Consider the following 7,297-nt stretch of genomic DNA (forward strand, 5'->3'; position numbering starts at 1 on the left):
TTTCACTGCTTGTACTCTCCTCCCATTCAATCTGGTTCTTCCAAGGGGGAAATTTCTATATACTCTGAATTAACATCATTTTAAGCAGGAAAGAATCAGGCTTCGAGGTACCCACTAGGAATTTTTTTTCCTAACTAGTTACCTTTAGCTGTGAAATCAAAAAATGTTTCTTCCACATTCAGAAACCTTCAAAATTAGAGGCCTTTTAAAGTCTTATAGTATTCTTATAACATGTGGAGATTTCCAAACTGGTGCCAGCTGGCTGGTGACAACTAACATCCACACTGTACAGTACTGCATGGATATACAAAATGAGTTTTGCCCAGACCTATCTCAAGAGCTTTTGAGAAGACTTTTGACCTCCCCAGTTCCAAGACTGGCAATTACATGGCCAAAAAAAGATGTTCACTAAGTCTTCCACACACCATCATAAACCTATAAAATTCTGTACTAACACCTAAAAGTATCTTTTTCAGGTAACATCTGGAATCCAAAAACAAGTCTGGAGGATATTATCTTTATCTTTGGAACAATTTTCAGCATTCTGCAGCTGAAAACGAATTCTGTACTGGGGGTTTATGCTTACTTTAAACTTTAGTACTTCTGAGGATTAAAATTTGACCCAAGCTTTATTAGCCTAATTACCTAGATCTTTTGATGTATTTGTGCTACTGCACCATAACTCCAGTATCCTTTATTTTTATCTCCTCAGTAAATCTGTCCACTCTGAAAGTCAATTCTTCATGTTATCTGCATGCAGAGAACACTCTGTTTTACTTGTATTCATATGTGTTTATTCCTTTTCCTTTGGCAGATTATTTGTCTTGTTCTTTTACTCTTCTTTCATTCAATAAAGTATACTTATCTAGGGTACAGTAGATATATGGTTTAAAATCTACTTGTGCCTGAATGGATTTAAATATATAATTCTGCCCTCTATACTGACTCCCTTAATGATTCAAAGCTGCATTAGGAGAGGTTCAAACTCAAAAGTAGGAAACATTTCTTTACAGAGAGGGGATCAAGCACTGGACAGGCTTCCTAGAGAGGTGCCGATGCCCCAAGCCTGAAAGCGTTTGAGAGGCATGTGGGCAATGCCCTTAACAATATGCTTTAACTCTTAGTCAGTCCTGAAGGGGTCAGGCAGTTGGACTAGTTGGACCATACATCCCTTCCAGCTAGAACTATCCTATCCTATCCTATCCTATCCTATCCTATCCTATCCTATCCCATCCCATCCCATCCCATCCCATCCCATCCCATCCCATCCCATCCTATCCTATCCTAAATCATTCTATTCTAAATCTAACATTTAGCTGTTGCTAAATGAATAGGTTAAAAAACTGCTTAATCTTCCTTGTTAAAATTGTTCTGCTTGATGTAAACTGACTAAAAAATTATTGTGTCAGTTAAAGAGAAGAAATAAAAGCTTAAATCTATATCACTAGAGAGATTCTTCTAGATGGAGCAACAGGTTTAATCTCTGCCTCGATAAAAATCATATATTTTATGTAGAGGTTTTTTTCTATCTAGTTTTTCTGCCAGTTAGGTTTTGGATTCTATTAGCATAGAATAGATGTGGTGGGGTCCCTTCCCTTTGGATGATACTCTTTCAATCCAAGGGGTTTACATCATGATCTCATTCACACCCAGAGGAACCCAACAATAGCTACAGGATTTCACCAAAATTATTGGGATGACATTAGTAACTATATCCCAAACCCAACATTTCACTATCTTAAACACTTATGCGAAAGAGGTGCATCAAGGGCCTTTCTCTTCTAGTCCCCATAAGCTCTGGCCTGTTAGAAGTAAAGGAAAAGCAAAAAGTCATCCTATCAGTTTGACTGAAATTGTCTTCAAATGCTTTCTTAATTACTAGCAAGAAATGTAAACCAATCATAAGAACACAGAGGTAAACTGATCACAGCTGTAAAAATGTAAGCCTAATTATATGAGTATAACCAAAATTAACCTCAAAAATCCATTTGTTTTTCCTAGGGATCACTGGAATCAGCATAAAGACATATTATGAACCGCACTCAAGAATATTATGACAACTGTCACAAAAGCTTTTGCATTTTCTTGGAGCCCCAGTGTGCCTGGAAAAGACAACTCAAGAATCTCTGCTTTCATTCAAAATATATATTTCTACCATATTTTCAAGGAAACCTTGAAAGCTAGCCAGTGCCAGAGGAAACAGAAGGGATAAAAGAGTACTAAATTCCTAAGCTTTCATTTCAGTCCCAGCTGGTAATTTAACAACGTCAAACAGAAAATAGTTGCCATGTTCTCTAGTTACTTTAGGTGGCACCATCCTCACAGAATTATTGCTTAGGTAAAAAAGCTGCAAAAGATTCACTCTGAGATCGAGTATGAAATACCTTGATAAAAGTAAGTGCTTGATCTGCAACTAATAGGAACATCCTACATTATTTAGACAAGAGAGTGTACTCAGTTTCAGTGTAAAAGATACCTCCATTGCTGAAGAAAACTGCAAGGAGTAGCTAACAGGAAAGTAGAAATGCCAGGGGATTTACTAGTAAACCTTGCTCTGTAATAGGCTTATTATGAAACCTGCAATGCACTCTCCATCTCTAAACAAGTTCTGTTCTCAGAAAAATAATAGCTAAAACCCACTTATAATTCAATTTATTTAGCTGAGTTATGATAGTTTGCCATGACCCTTTCATTCTTCTCTTATTAATGGAGGAATTTCTCAAAAAAACAGACTGAGGTTGCCAATTCCATTTTGCAGCATTTATCACTATTTCACGGTGTGGTTCTTGTGTTAAAATGAAGTTAGAACTTTTTTAACACTTTTAGAAATGGAATGAAGGGGCGTGGGAGGTGAGTGGTGAGAGCAACCAACATCAATTCAGATCAGCCTCTTTTCAAATCATCTACATGTCAGGTATGGACTTAGGCATGGATGTTCAGTGTCTCTAGGTGGTGTCCAAAACCCAGTGGAAATACGTAAGAAGATTCCCTGTCTCTGAAGGGAAAAAAAAAAACCTTCATATATCTTAAACACATTTCTGCTAAATGTTTTCACTCTGATGTACTTCAGTCCTTTGTAATGGTGTTCCAGCTGGCTGTAGTCCTATTTCCATGTGGTTAATTTGCCATCACCGTTGAAAATCTCATTTGAAAGAAATTCTTACAAGACTCATGACACTAGTACTTCTGGTCTTGATGAGAACTCTTGGAAGAGCTAATCTTGAAAGCTCAGTGTTTAGTTTTACTAGATTTGGAAAATTACATGCAGTCAAACATATAGGAATAGATGAATGGGAACTATCTAAATATTTCAGGACCCCAAAAAAGATGTGCATTTCTTTTTCACTGCTCCATCTCTAGTTTAAAACACTGGGAGCTCACTAAATCAGTTTCAGTAACCTCTTTGTCATGGCCTGTGTAGTTAGGTCAAATTTGTAAAGACAAGTACATGCTATTTGAAATTTTCATCATGATGTCTTACAGCTCTTATTGCTGGTGATCCTCCAATACCAAATTTCACCTCAGTGTGAGCTCATACCTTTTGCCAATGCTCATAGAGACATGAGACCCAAACAGCCTGTGACTTAAATGGGAGTTAGATAAAAAAGTTGAGGTTTTTTAAATCTTCTGTGAAACAAACATGCAATTTCAGATACCAGATAAAAAAAGCCTCTGAATCCTATTACAAATGGTGCTGGTTGGTGATAGAGAGCTTTTCATAAACTTAAGATTAGACCCAGTAATGATAAATATCCTTCCACTCTGTTTACATCAATATAAAAAATCTATGACAATTCAAAGTTATGACTCAGGGTAGGTGGTTTAGGTAAAAAGTATGTTAAAGTATGGAAGGCCCTAAATACCTAGCCCTAACTGTGGTTTTGGAGGACATTATGCAATAGTCGCACATGTAGTATTAAACACAGCGTAGTATTTCAGTACCAAGCAAGACTGGACTGATTACAGGACGTGCACACTGTTTTCTTGCTCTTATTGCTGCTTTCAGAGCTGAATTAAGGATGACTGATCTAGTTATTAGGAAAAAAAAACAAACAAAAAACAAACCAAAAACTTGTCTCAAATAACAGCAACAAAAGTTAGAAAACATTGCAAAGGAACTGAATATGTTTTTTCTATTGCTCTCAAGGAAACTACATTGGTTACAGTGTTTTCAAAGATGTGTAGTAAAATCTTGCTCAAAATACTTTTAGACAGCAAGGGTTATCAGGTCACTCTTAAAATGCCTTTCTGAGTTCCTTCCTACTGTCTGTAAGAGCCTTTATAGAGCAGATATATTGAGATTTTCAGTCAATTGGAGAATGAAAACACATAGCTGTCTAATGCATGGTATTTATAAAAGTTACAAGTAGTGTGGGTATGTTTTCAATAGAGTAAACCATAGTAGTCTTGGAAAACAGATTTACCCCTACACACTTGTGTATATCTTAAATACTTATGCAGGTGATAGTACTGTCCATACCTAGAAGGCAAAGGAAAGAATCAGAGACTTGTTCTGTAGTGTATGTTACTGGGATTATATCTGCAACTGTGAAAAAAAGGCTTGGCTATAAAAAGACAATCATATCAGTTAAAAGTAGTTAATATGTACAGCAGCACATATTGCAGTACAGAATATAGTGAATATTTCTTCTTACTGCAATTTTGCACATTTACTTGAGCCAGGTAATAACAGTGGATTTCACAAATGTCATTTATCATTTGTCACAGTGCTTCAAGCAAACATCCTCGAGGTTGAGCCACTTAATTAAATACTCATTATCTATAGGAGGAAAGGAACTGGACAAAGTGAAGCTAAGTGTGCTGCCTCTGATGCCTTCTAATATACATAATTAGTGTTTCTACCCTAACCACTGAAAGACCACTGGGTCAAGGCTATACAGATAGATTTATATATTGTCATTACTATTTCTTTAATCCATGAGGATAATTTAAACCATGACAGATGTTCTGACAACAGTATGGAAACTTCCATGTGCACAACAGATCAATGGATTGAAGCACATAGGAGGCTATCAAATGTGTGGCTCCTTTGATCTCTGCCATGACCCTTTGAAAGAATTCAGTTGCCAGGTCATTTCCTGCAACTCTGATAAGAGCAGTGAGGGACTCACCTCTCTGTGCCATAGTCCGGAGGTCATCAGTTAGCACACTTTCAATCCCTGTAAGCTTCTTTTTAATAAGCTGAACAACATTGACATAGACTGGTAAATAAAGGCATTGTGGAGATTTAATTTCTGACTGACCTTCCACACTGCCTTATCAGGTCGGTTCACACCTAACATGCTTCTCTCTTCTTCAAGCTGATTAGTTATAGTGCCATAGGCAAGCTCTTCTTTCCCATATCCAGTCCAGAGGTCCAAACTTCCACTCACAATAGCTACCCCGTAGCTATTTTTAATGATGAATGAATACTTTTTGTAGACACATCTTCAACAAGTACCTGATCATCCTTCCAAATATAATGCAGAAAGATTCCCTACCTGCTTAGATGAAGAGGTACCAAATCCCCACTTCTTTGCTACTGATTCGGTGTAATTCAGAAGAAAAGGGGTTTTTTGCATTGATCTAGTCAAGCATAAGAACTCTAGATGTAGGAGCCCAAGGCAAAAGTCATTACAAAAAGAGCAAAGAGGAACCTGACCTGCATTTCAGTGAAGACTAAGGCAAACTGCATGAATAGAAGTGCTCAGCAATTCTTTCTTCTGTCAGCCAAGTACTATTCTATGTTGCTTCCCCTTCTAGGTAGAGAAAGCCAATATAGGGTTGGAAGTTTTCTGGGACATGGGAAAATTTTCTGAGTTCCCCCAAAGTCAGTGACAGAAGCATATTTACTCTGTGAGAAAAGTACACATAATACACATGGCCAGCTAAAAGTAAAGCAACAGCTTAAAGTAACAGTGAAGTTTGCAATGATCTGTAGTTTCTGTAGAAGATATCTAAAAAGTCTAAAGCCACAGCTTTCTCACAACTGTCCTGACTCTGTATGAATTGCAGTTGGCATAATTATTAAAATTGGGACAATTTTCACAGGCATAAAGGAAGCCTTATTTTTTACATGAGAGCTATACCTCTAACAAACTTAAAACACCTGCAGGCTTGTGCTGGGGAATTTTACAGAATAGACCTCAGAGTATTAATGTGAGCAAAGTGGCACTTTGTTCCTATGTTCATTTACTGAAGGAGCTGAATCATTTGGCTGAAATATTATGGAATTCAGCCAGGGGCACAGGAAAGATATGAAACAGTTTGGCTTAAACTTGGTGCTTCAAAAATATATAAACAATTAAGATCAGTATTGTATAATCGGAACAGAGGCTGTTTTCCCTGGTGTCTTCAGTGGTGCACAATAAATGGTGCTGCTTGCACCATATGTAACAGACACACAGAGTTCTTACCCTACAACTTCTCATTCCATTATTGCAGCAGGGAAAATGATCTTTTAATAGAAATACCAAAACAGTTTAAAAGGTCATTAATGACTCATTCTATACAATATACATTTATTCTCCACCTAGCATTCCATTTTAATTAGGAGCTCAAGAAGCAACCAAGAAATAAACATCATCTGAGGGTATTCCTATCATTATTCTCTAGACATCTAGAACATCTCCAAAGTAGAACACAGTCCTCCCAACCCCTGAGAGACAAGAAAAGATTTGAGGAGTTAGAGATGCATATCAGTCCTTCCTGTATGCCAGCTGAACCTAAGATGTACATGCCACTATGATTCAGCAACAACAAACCTGCAATTTCCTGCAGGCTTTGGGCATTTGACATTAGAATGACTCATTGTCCATATGGAGAGTCGAGTAGTCATTTGCACAACTGCACCAGAGCATCTTTAAAAGAATTTAGGATAAATAACTGTAGTTTCCAAGGTATCCTTTTTCTTATAACTTTTTTAGTTATTGCAGTAACCTCTCTGTGATTGTTTCAACAATGAGATGCAGCTGCAGTTATGACTCCACAACTCTTGCAAGACAGCATTTCATCTCATCTTAGAGGTTCTTATGGCACCATTTTTCCACTTCGATATTTGGCAACACTAAAATAACTAATACACAAATATTGTAATGGAGAGGTCATCACTGAATTGTGGTGAAAGAAAGCTGAGCCATATCCTACAGGCCTGGGCATTTTACATGCCTGCAGATCAAGAAGAAAATCACACTTCACCCAGTGAACAGCCTGCCTTCAGCACTTGAGCAACCCCACACTTCCTAGCCCAACCACACAGTGGGCTCAAGGACCTCCTTGCTCTGAGTGAGGAGTTGAA

Source organism: Manacus candei, unplaced genomic scaffold (genome assembly GCF_025592945.1).
Source record: "Manacus candei isolate 608988 ecotype Guabito, Panama unplaced genomic scaffold, ASM2559294v1 h1tg000011l, whole genome shotgun sequence".
NCBI classification, from domain to species: domain Eukaryota; kingdom Metazoa; phylum Chordata; class Aves; order Passeriformes; family Pipridae; genus Manacus; species Manacus candei.